Consider the following 12,473-nt stretch of genomic DNA (forward strand, 5'->3'; position numbering starts at 1 on the left):
ACCCCCCTGCCATGCAGGGAGGAAAGCCAAATCAAGCTCCTGCAGATGCCATCCAGCCTCTATCACCCTCCAAGGGAGTGCATTCCACTGCCGAAAAGCCCTTATTGTCAGGAAGTTTTCCTCCTAAGTTCAGGTGGGAATCTCTTTTCCTGTAGCTTGCATCCATTGTTCCGGGTCCTATTCTCTGGAGCAGCAAAAACAAGCTTGCTCCCTCTTCAACATGACATCCTTTTCAAATATTTAAACAGGGCTATCATATCACAGTCTTAACCTCTTTTCTCCAGGCTAACATCCCCAGCTCCCTAAGTGTTCCTCATAGGGCATGGTTTCCAGACCCTTCACCTTTTGTTGTCGCCCTCCTTTGGACACGCTCCAGTTTCTCAATGTCCTTTCTGAATTGTGCGGCCCAGAATGGACACGATGGGACTCGAGCATAGGCAGAATTCGCCTTACGCGGCGGGATCCGGAATGGATCCCCCACGTAAGGCAAGGACGGACTATATATTAAACGTAAAACTAACGTAGCCTCTCATTGGACCAGTTGACAAACCAGTATATTTTTACCTATCAGATTTACAGTTCTTGTAATTGTGAATTAGTATAAAAGACTTCAAACGATTAAAATATAATTCTTCCACTACAAATAATTTATTTCTATATGCCAATTTGACAACTTTCACTTCTTTTCCTATAATGAAGTTGTGGTACATTTAATGTGCTTACCTCTTTTGTTTGCTGTCAGAACTTATTTTCTTTCTGATCACAACACATCCCATCTTGAACACTCAATATAAAAACTGTTAAATTATTTTAATATCACATCGCTCAAAAAACATACGATGTGGTTATGCAACAAACGTGGCAGGTCAGCAATAATGCACTGGATATCATTAACATAAAAACAAGACATCCAACAGTCCAACAGGCAAGGGATGTGAAGCGAGGAAAGATGTATGTCCTCCAGTGAAATTCCTGGCTGCAGTGTGTGTTTGTACCATACAGTTCCCAGAAGTTCCCTAGCACTGAGCCAGCCAGGCAGTCCAAAGCATCTCAAGTAGATTATTGCTGCAGGTTGGGCTTAATAAAGTTACTGCAAATGTATGGGTTTTGGAATTTGTCATGTAAGACCACAAGTAAAAATTTGTTGTGTGGTTTTGAGTGTTGGACTATGACTCTGAAGTCTGGAGGACCAGGGTTTGATTTCCAGCTCAGCCATGAAAACCATTGTGTGACCTTGGGGAGTAAGTCACACTCTCTCAGCCTCAGCCTCTCAGCACAGCTCTTCTGAGCAATCTTGCAAGAAAACCCCAGGATAGGTTCATTTTAGGGTTGCCATAAGTTGGAAAAGGCTTGAAGGCACACAACAACAACAACAACCCAGATCACAATGCACTGTAATGGAACTATATTGCTGTTTTAACTTTAGCAGTGGCAACACTGTAAGCTACTACACTGTAGAAATAATGCAGTTTGACACCACGTTTAACTTCCAGGCTCTAAAAAAAACAAACCCAAACCCCTGGGTTTTGTAGTTTGTGAGGCACCATACTCTTTTAGAAACGAAAAAAATGCTTGTATAAAAATACAAATCCCAGGATTCCACAGAACTGAGCAACAACACTTAAAGTGGTGTCAAAGGGTATAGATCAACAGTGTAGATTCCCCCATGCGATAGAATGTGGGCTTTTGCAGTTTGGTGAGAGGGCATTTGGAAAAGCTCAGCCAGAGATAGAGAGATGGGGAGTCATGAACTACAAACACCCATAATCCCACAGCACGTTGCCATGATCCTATGGGAAACGAAAGGGAAAGGGCGCTTGCTCTTGTCTTTCCCCTTTCCCTCTCGGAGCTCCTCCGTGTTTTAATGAGAGGAGGAGGGGGGGAGGAAGGAGCTTGAATGTCCCCAGGCCTGAAGGGGGGGGGGAACCAAACCCCCCAAACCCCCCCTCTAGCTACGTCCTTGAGTCAACAGAAGCATATCTGTAACATTCAAGATACAGCTGTGTTAGTCTGTAGCATCAGGATGTGGAGAGATGTTGCAGCCCCTTTGAGACTCACTGCAAGAAAGAAGTAGGCAGCAGGCGCTTTCCTAGGTTTCAGTCTACTCCTTAGATGCATTTGAGGAATAGAGTATGTGGAAAGATCGTATGCAATCCCTTTGATGGTCAATGAAAAGAAGGAAATTAGGGAACTGAGCTTCCCTAGGCTTCAGCCTACTCCTCAGACGCATTTGGGGCTGTTTTATGACCTTCCTTGGGCCCAGGCTGCACTCCGAGAGAAAGAGGCTCAGATGCCCCAACAAAGTGCCTTTCCCAGAATGCCACAGCAATGGGTCCATGGCAGTGAAAGCGGGGCTCCAAAGGGAACCTGGAGTGTACATCTCTGCCGTGTGGCTGCAGCCCAAGCCTCGCCTCGGTCCCTTTAACTACCCCAGAGCCACGCATGCGCGGGAGGGCTTGGCTCCTGGCAGCCTGGGAGGGGGCCAGGCCAGCCTCGGGGCCTTTGTGCGGCTGCCGCCGGGCTCCTCGCCTCCTCCTCCTTCCGCCTGGCGCTGCAAGGCAAGAAGCCCCTGTCTCCCTTGGGCGCCTTGGCAGAGCCTCAGCTCCAGGCAGGGGCACCCTAGGTCCTCCTTTCCCAGGACTGCCCTCCATCCCAGCTTTCTGCCCAGGAGAAGGTCCTCCATTTTGAGGATGGGTTGTCTCTCTCTGGGAGGGTTTCCACCACCGTCCTCCATTTTCTCTGACCATCCTACATTTGCGTGCCTTGCCCCTCTCTGCAGTGAGGAGGACCTCAGGGCTCCAGAGAGCAGCAGCAGCAGCTTCCCGCCTTTCTGCCAGCTGGGCTCGGGGACTCCCTCCCTGAGCAAACCTGCCTTGCAGCAGAGGAGGGCCAGGGCTGCAGGGAGCCCCAAAGGAGGAGGAGGAAGAGGGAAAGGGCGCCTCTCTCTGCTCCTTGCTTCTTCGCCCTTTTGTCTGGCTCCCTCCTCTGCTGCTGAGCCACATGAAAGAGAGCTGCTTCAAGCTTGGCTCTTCCCTCCCTCCTTCCTTCCTTGCTTTCGCCCTCCTGCCCTTGGGATGCTCTCCTGGACCTGCTGGGCTGCTGCTGGCTGCTGCTTGAACCCTTGGCCATGCCTTGCTAGGTGAGTGCGGTTTTTCCTCCCCTTTTCGGGCTCAGTGAGGTGGTGGTTGTTACTATTAATAGCAGGGGGTTAGACTGGATGGCCCTTGGTGGTCTCTTCCAACTTGATGGTTCTATTACTACTACTACTATCATCATCAGGGGGTTGGACTGGATGGATGGCCCTTATAGTCTCTTCCAGCCTCATGGTTCTGTGATTCTTTATACTACTATCATCGTCATCATCATCATTACCATCATTAATAGCAGGGGGTTGGACTGGATGGATGGCCCTTTGGGTCTCTTCCAACTCTATGATCTCATGACTCATTATTATTTTTATCCCCATCATCATCATTTTTGATTTATATAGCTCCATCCAGATACATGGCGCTTTACAGTGACAAACAAAACATTTTATTGTTGAAAACACGATTATGATTATACTGTTACTGAAAAACATTCTCATACTATGAAAGACAAAAATTCAATATTAAAATATGATGTGAGGGGGAAAACCTATACACGCAAAGTGTCAAATAAAAACACATTGGCAATACCAGTCGTTAGTTACAGTATACTATAGAGTGTGTAGATCTCCATCCTCAAGGATGCTCTCTGTCTGCATCCTTGAGGGAGACCTGCCTAGTCTCCAATTTCTTAACCCTTTCCAGTGTCTCTCTTAGGTTCCTGGGTGGGTGGTGTTGTTGTTACTTGTTGTTGTGTGCTTCAAGTCGTTTCTCACTTATGGCGACCTATCATGGGGTTTTCTTGGCAAGTTGCTTTCACACAGGGGGCTTGCCATTGCCTTCCCCCGAGGCTGAGAGCCTGTGACTTGCCCAAGGTCACCCAGTGGGTTTCATAGCTGGGCCAGGAATCGAAACCTATTCCTCAGTTTTAAATATCAACCTCTCTGTCTCCGGGGTCTTGTGTGCATAAAAACCACACCCAATTGTCTGTCTTGCCTTGTCTTAAGGGCCTCAGCACCTTAACTGCCATGTTTCAGCTGCCTTGTTTTTCTGGTCTCTAGCAACCTGAAGAAGCTGGCCAGCAGCAGAGGAGTTGCTCTGCTATAAAGCAGCAACCGGGGTGAAATTGGATGGATGCAGGACGGGATGCCAGGTGGCAAAGTGGCTGTGGCAGCAGCAATGCTGCCACCCCAAGAAGATCGGAAGCCAGAGAATGGGGTGGCACAAAGGGAGGAGGAGCAAGAAGAGAGGGGGATGAAGATCTCAGAGATGGTGGTGTCCCTTTTTGTGAACCGAGGAGGGCTTCCCATCAATCAGGCCACCTGGGAAAGGATGTGGAAAACTGTGGCCAAGATCCACCCTGAGAGGAGAAAAAGTGGCTCTGAGGATTCGGGGAGCCACTGACCTACCCACGGTGAGAGGGTTTTGGGTTAGAAGGAATGTCACTCCCTGCTGCATTTCAGAGAATCTCCCCTTGTCTTTCTCGCTTGAGAGGAATGGATGGGCTCTGAGAGTCAAAGTAGACACACCAAAGACACAAACCAAGGGCTTCTCTACAACAGTGAGTTGGAAAAGAGGAAATCGAGATGGGGGATGTGTGGCCCTTCAGATGTTGATAAGACTACAGTTCCTATCATCAATCTTTATTAGCTGTTGCTGGCTGGGGTTAGTGAAGGTTCATGTACAATTGCATCAGGAGATCCACACATTTGCCAACCTTGTGGTACATTAACTGGAAAAATAGTTTTTTACATAAGAAGAGGGGCTCTCCTTAGTAGGCTGTGGCAAAATGATTATGAGAATGTTCAGGGTTAAATTGTGTACATTGTGATATGAGTATTCCTAGGTTCAACATACATAAAGTAAAATATGTTTAGGAGGGTAGGAAAAACTGAGTTGCAGAAGCCTTGTACTTGCTAACTTGTATCAAACCTTGTAGTGAAGTACTCTAGAGGAGCAAGACCCTCAGTTTATTTAGGAGGTTGTTCGAAGAAATGAAATCTGAGTTGTATACTCATGCTTGAAAGGGTTTTCATTTTGTCTGTTTGTTAGATACCACTGATTTGTTCTGTATAAAATACTAAAGAACTAATTACAGTGGGTGGTGCTGGCAGACTCTTCCACAAAGAAGTAATTCTTCACATCCATATTGCTTTGTAGTCAACATAGTGTATCTGTACCATTTCTGCTGATATAATTGTGCAAAACATGGGGGCAGCCTTGTTGGAGACTTTGCAAACAACAAAACAACAAAAACCAATAGAATAAACCAAATGGTTTCATGTAGTGCAAGAAGAATCTTGCTTGTGTCTGGTGAACAGCAATGCCAGATGGCTTAGAGCTGATGTGGGCAATGGGAGGGATTCTCTGGGATGGGAAGACGATGGAAATCAGCTACTAAATAGAAAAAAAAATGGCAAGCAGAGTGGACTCCATTCCATATAGCCTAAGCTGCCTGTGAACAGTTGTCTTGTACAAGGCAACTGTTAGCTGTCGGCTGTGCAGCCTTTATATATGTAGCTTTCACAAGCAGATATGTTGTCCTCAAACCTTTCAGTTGCAGCCTCTGTGATCCTGACAGTTTTTAACCATAACATTGTTAATCCCTGAAAAAGAAAGTTTTAAAGGTGTGGGCTGCAATGGTCAGAGCCACTGTATATGATTGCTTACGGCAGCTGGTAGGTTGCCCATATTGCGTCAACTGCTCTTAAGTATACCTTTTACTTAGAAGCCCCAGTTTTGTGATCTGGCATTTTATCTTTTTCACTGGGTTGGGCACAACATTTTGAGTTCTATTACAAATTGGCCTATTATGCTTCTGGGGAACAGGTTCCAGCCTCTTCACTGATACTGTTGGATGACCCCGTGATGCGGCTTGGCATTGGCACTTGGTCACTGGAGTAGGCCTGGGACAGGCACTTGCCTGCTGTGACTAAGTTCATTGGAGTTCCTAGGCCTGCTAGTAATAATATTAGTACACTTCTGCCAGCTTTGCATCCTAAAAAGGCTTGTTTAGTGAATCTCACTATGATGGAATTAGCCAGATTATCCCCCTTTACCAGCTAGGGAAAAGTTCTTCTGCATCTTCCCTTGCACTTCCCTTTTCTTTTCATTTCTTGGAGAGATTGATAGCTTCCCAGAATGGGTCTAAAGGTAATTTGTTCTGACACAAGTGAGCAGAATGGATGGAGTGAAAAGAAGCACATTTAGGAGTTAGTACTGCAACCTAAAACCATGCAGGAGGGCATGAAGACATCTCTTGTTGTTTTGCATTTTTTTTCTTGTGCCATTATTGCCAAACTTTGTTTTCCCCCCAGTGCTTTTGGTTTAGTGCTTTGCTATCTGAATGCTGAGAACTGCTAGACCTGCCCAAAACTCTACGGTTCTAAAGCTGGATGTAATCTCTGTTTCTCTAGATGTTTCCATGTCTGGGTGAGATCCAGTTCCAAGCTCTATGAGTCCATATGGGTGTCTGGCAAGTCAACTGTTGAGTGTCAAGAGTTCCTGTATAGATTTATAACTGGGTTATGTCTGCATTGTAAAAGCTGTGTGGGAGTGGTTGAAAGTGATGTTCGCTGTTCTGCCTCTGAGAATGTCTGAATAACAGGAGCCATACTTGCAAATCTTCTGTTGTGTGATTTCTCAAAGAACTATCTCTGTCCAGGCTTCTCTAAACCAGTTTGGGCAAGTTTACTTTTTGGACTACATCTCCCAGGAGCCCTCAAACCAGGCCAAAAACAGTAAGTTCAAGTAGTGCTCTAATCATCACACTTCTGTTATGTATGCTCTGTGCTGATAACCTGTAATGAACACTCATTGCCAGTTCGCACTTAACCCAAAGTCTTTCAGCATTTAAAAAAATTGAAAGACTTTGGTGGTTTGGGGGAGTGAGTGCAGGACTGCAGAAGTCCAGACTCAGGGTCTCTTTTTGATCATGCTGGGATTGCTGCATAAGTCAAAGCAGTCTAATTGTCCAAATTCCCTTTAGAAAGGATAATAGAGCCAGGAAACAATCACAGAGAAAACACACACACACGTGGTTGTTGTGTGTTTCCTTTTAGCAGTTGCTCAGATCAATAAAATCTTGGGCTTTGATATATTTTGAGTAGAAAAAAAATGACAGTAGGCATATCCCAACAAAACAATTAATATAGCTTTTCAGTTACTTCAGGATAAGAGAACAGGAACCCTGTCCCCTCTTTTCTCTAGGGAATTACTGAAGACCTGAATATGCAGGAAACCTTAGCTCAGTCTGGGCTCCAGGCCCAGGTTTGTGTATACCAAATTGCTCATCAGTCTAATTGCTTAAGTGAGGGCCTAGTACAGTAGGGAATGCTCCACACTTTAAGTGGTTTACATTACATTACATTGTCTGGGATTATTGCATTTGCCCCAGTAGTACAACACATGAGGAAGAAAACAGCAAAGAACCCCCCTACTTTTTCCAGAAGACAAAAAGAGCAAGTGAGGAGAAGGGTTATTTATCTAATTCCAGAATCCCAGCTACTTTCTGGTAGCGCAGTAAAAGAGTGACTTTTCACGGTCTGATATATAACTGCAGCAGAGATAGGGCCAGTAGTCCACCACACAAACCCAGTTGGCTAGAACATTTGGACATCATGTTTTTCTTTAAATGTCGTTGCTTCGCTTCTCTTGTGATGTGTTCATTTAGTTCTTACCTCGAGCCATCTGTTACTGATATTTCAACCAAAAACTTTCTGGAATTTCCCAGGTTCTTCTCTTCTGTACAGTTCCATTACTGTTCTCCTGAGAGCATCAAAACACATTAAGTGCCTGCATCTCCATTTGTTTTGGAAGTATGTTCCAGCTCTTTTGTTTTCTGCGCATACATCCTTACTGGACTAATGAATAGCTGTTAAAAGTTGCATAGGTCTGCTATCATATTCCTTTTCTTGTCTTTACCTAAGAGCTAGTCCCTGTGCTTGTGTTGTATAATCAGACCCATAGTGATTTAGCAGGTTGGGCTGCAGACACAACATAGGTTCTTGAATAGTTCAACATTCAACAGTACTAGGAATGGATGAATGAATCTATTAGGGTCATTTTGATTTTGATACCCCAGAGGACAGGATCAAAATTTGAAATGATCTTAATAGATTAGAAAGCTAGGCCAAACTAACAAATGAATTTCAGCAGAGAGAATGTTAGGTACTAGACTTAGGCAGGAAAAAAAAAAGAAATGCAAAGTTTAGGATGGGTGACACCTGGCTTGAAACAGTATATGTGAACGCGATCTAGAAGTCCTAGTAGACCACAAATTGAACTTGAGTCAACAGTGTGATGTGTCAGCTAAAAAGGCAATTCAATCCTAGGCTTGCATCAATAGAAATTATAATGTCTAGATCAGGGTAGGCACACTTTTTGAGGCGGGGGCCGGGTTGCTGTCCCTCAGACAACTGGGGGGCTGAAAGCCGGGGGGTGGAGCTTCCACCCTCCAGGGCGGGGGGACTCATGCCAAGGGTGGAGCTTCCACGCTCCGGGGGTGGGCTGCATGCCTGGGCGGGCTTCCCCCCTCCGGGGGCCAGGCCTCCTCCTCTTTGCCGCCCTGATGGGGCCCACAGGCCCCCGTCAGAGGCCGGCAAAAAAGCTGGCGGGGCTGCCAGTGCTGGAGGCCTCCCCTCTTTGCCGGCCCTGACGGGGCCCAGGCCCCATTAGGCCAGTAAAAAAGCCGGAGGGGCCGCCAGTGCTGGAGGCCTCCTCTGGCAAAAAACAGCGGGGCCGCCAGCGCTGGAGGCCTCCTCTCTCTTTGCCGGCCCCTGATGGGGCCCAGGCCCCGTCAGAGGCCGGCAAAAAGCGGAGGGGGCCGCCAGTGCTGGAGGCCTCCTCTGGCAAAAAGCCGGTAGGGGCCACCGCGCTGGAGGACTCTCCTCTTTGCGGCCCTTTTGCCATCGCTGGGGCCCTCAAAAGGCTCCGCGCCAGCGGGCCTTTGGAGGGCCCCGCAACGGCAAGCAGGCTGCTGGGCCTCTTGGAGGCCAGCAAGGCAAAGGCTCCAGGCCACTGCCACTTTGGAGCCTATCGAGGGCTCCGGGGCGCAGCGGCCTCCCAGAGGCCGCACAATGGCGGCGAAGTCTCGCGCAACCTTTCTTGTGGTGTGAGACTTGCCTCTAGGCCCCGCCATTTTGTTTTTCTAAATGGCGGTGGAGTCTCGGCGACCTCAGGGAAGGTCACGCAAGACTTGGCCATTTTGAAAACAAAATGGCGGTGCCCGGGAGCGGCAAAAAGCCGCATCGGTGGCGGCGGCAGCAGGGCAGGCAGGGGCGCCGGAGGTTGCCGACCCCTGGTGTAGATCGAGGGAAGTGATCTTACTCCTTCTGCTTTGGTCAGGCCTCACCTGGTGAACTGTGTCCATTTCTGGGCAAACAATTCAAAAAGATGTGACTAGCTGGGTGTGTCGAGGGTGACTAATGGTGAAGGGTTTGGAAGCCTGTCCTAGAGGGAGTGACTAGGAAGCTGGGTATGTTTAGCTGGAAAGAGAGGTTAAGAGTGGATGTACCCTGTTTAAATATTGGAAGGATGTCATACTGACATAGAACAATTTGTCTTCTATAGCTCCAGAAAATAGGACCTGAGCAATGGGTTCAGCTAAGGAAAAAACATTTATTTCTACATTAGGAACAACTTCCTACTGTAAGAACTGTTTGACAGGGAGTTCACTCCCTCAGAGTGTGGTGGGTTTCCTTTATTAAACAGCGGGCTGGGTGGCATCTGTCAGAAGTGCTTTGATACTGTGTTCCGCATGAAGGGGATTGGGATGGATGGCCCTGAGATCTCTTCCATCTCTATGATTCTATTATGAAAATGCGTCTAATGCCTTCTACAGAAATTGGGTAGTAATAAGTAGGACTTGTGACTGTTGGCTAGCAAACAGGTTTTTACTTACAAGGAACTCCAGTCCTTTTCACACATCTACTTGTTGCAAAGGGTAGATAAATCTATTAATTTCCCCTTCCAGCCATATTAGTAGTTGTTTTTTGTAAGGTTATTTCTTTCTCACTGAAAATTTTTTTGCAGACTTGGGGAAATTGTTTTTTTTAAAAAAAAAATCTGGAAATTTTTAACCACTTTCTTCTTTCTTTCTTTTCTTTCTTTTTTTTTTTTTTTTTGACACTTACTGTCACCATGGACAAGCCCCTTCTTAAAAATCCAAAATGTGCTTCAGCTGTACTTGTTTCACAATAACCTTGTGAAGTAGCTTACTCTTTCTACTTTCACACATGGCTGTCTATCAGTGTTCTCTCTTTCTCTTTCTCTTCTCTTCTCTAGGTTTCGAAATTATCGACTTCCTACTGAACTATCTAAAAATGGAAGAGTAATTGACTCTTTCTTCTTTTGCACTCCTTCTCTCTGCAGTGACTAGCCGTGATGACAGCCATAAAAATGAGCTGTTCATTAATTGTGGGGTGATGATCTCTGTGCCTTCGGTGCGAGCCTGGGTGTGGTTGCTTGAGAGTAAGCTGATGTCTTTTTGGTGATCTCTATTCTTCCTGCTTGCTCTCCCCCCCTATAGATTCCTATACGAGTGTGCCTACGCTCCAGCGTCCACTCTTATTCCTGAGCGCCTGGAACCATACAGCGCTACATCAGGGAACTTCAGTATCCTTTCAATGTTTGCATATTGACTAGGAATGAAAAGAAACAAGGCGCTTCCCTTACTTGAGAAATTTGACTGCTTGGTACTCTAGCCCAAGTGACAATAAAACTCCCTCTCTGAGGAACTGCTGTTCCTTGCTGCTGTGGTTTTGTGCCCTACTGTTTCCTTTCATTTGTTCTGTTGGCTCCTGAGATCTTCTATGTAAGCAGTAAAGTACCTTGCAAGCTGCCCTGTCTCTGTACCAGGAATACAGTTTTCAAAAAACATTTTGCTTGTTACACATCTGATTCATTTAGGAAGTTCAGGGACAGTGGGAAAGGTCCTGGCTAACTTTGTTGGATAACTGGCTTAGCATTTAGTTGTTCAGTGCACTTGGCTCTCTTGGATGCAGCTGTTGGTGCCTATAAATGCAGTTAGCACTAAGCGGCAGGGAGGGAGGATTTTTCCAATCACAGCTGTGGAGGAAACAGTGAAATCCAGAGTTTGGGAAAATAATTTTTAGGCTACAGCTTAATGGAAAGTAGTTTTCCCTGCAGTGCAGTGCCTGATGCAAATGGGGTTGCAATTGCTATTAAACTGAACACACGCACTAATCTTGACTTGTTTTTTGATGACATTCAACTCCTCTAATGTGGTCTGAAGAGCACATTTCACTTTCTGTCTTTTTATGCTGCCAGTTTTTGTTTGTTCTTGTCCGTTGTAGCGACTGATTTTTTGATCTAGACCTAAGCTAAAGGCACCAACCTCGGGGTGGAGGGAGTGAATTCCTGCTCACAGGCAACCATGCTTTCCACAACTGTGTGGGTCTTAATCTATCCAGATACAATCATCTGGGACACGTTCTTTGAAATTAAGAAAAGCAGGCCTGTGACTGGGTGAGTTCTGTGCTCTAGACCTCTTTTCTCACTAACTCTCCTCTTTTCTTTCTTGTCTATTTTTTTATGTTACTTTCTCACAGGCTCTTCCCTTCTGCATTTGGCCACAGGTTAGGCTGCCCCCTAGTCTGGCCAATGTCTGATTCCCTGAGGAAGCTCAACACAAGGCTAAACTCAGTGTGGAGCTCGATGCAGCTGCTCAGAGCTATGACTTCTTGCTCAATTAAAGAATGTGATTTTCTTCCAAGTGTGTTCAGGAAATTCACAGCACCAGCAACACTATACCTAACAGCTGGTGATATCAACTTAGGGATCTGAACCCATATTGTCTGACATCTCTGCAAACTTGGTTGTTTTTGATGTCTTTCTAATTAGTAATATAGATGGAGGCAGGCTTAGGTAAACACCTATTTGGGCTCAGTCTCTGAATCCCAGCTACTATAGATTATCATTGATACTAAAGAGAATTATCCATTATCAACTCATTTAAATATGATGCTGGAGAAGAGTTTCTCAAGCTATTGTGTACTGTTAAAAAGGCAATAATGGGTCTTAGAGTAAATCAACCCTGAACTTTCCTAGAAGCCAAGTGACTAACTGAGACTGTCATACTTTGAACATATCATGAGAGACATGATTCACTAGAAAAGATAATAATGCTGCTGCGAAGGTAGAGGCAGTGGAAGAGGAAAAGGGAAATTGTATTCCAGATGGACGACTCAGTCAAGAAGCCCACAGCCTTAATTGCAGTACCTGAGCAGGGTGTTGATAAAGATGACTGGTGTCTTCATTCACGGAGTTCATAAGAAAAGCTGATTTGACATCGAGTTAACAATTACCACACTATTTGCAAATGTCATCTATGAAGCAGGGCTTGTTGCGGACCACATTATGCTTGGT

At 45.9% G+C, this 12,473-nt stretch overlaps 1 pseudogene; it reads left to right on the forward strand.

Moving 5' to 3' along the window:
- Positions 1-4,216: 4,216 nt before the first annotated feature.
- Positions 4,217-11,577, forward strand: LOC121926965 (annotated as a pseudogene).
- The last annotated feature ends 896 nt before the right edge of the window (positions 11,578-12,473 follow it).

Source organism: Sceloporus undulatus, chromosome 1 (assembly GCF_019175285.1).
Source record: "Sceloporus undulatus isolate JIND9_A2432 ecotype Alabama chromosome 1, SceUnd_v1.1, whole genome shotgun sequence".
Lineage (NCBI taxonomy): Eukaryota > Metazoa > Chordata > Lepidosauria > Squamata > Phrynosomatidae > Sceloporus > Sceloporus undulatus.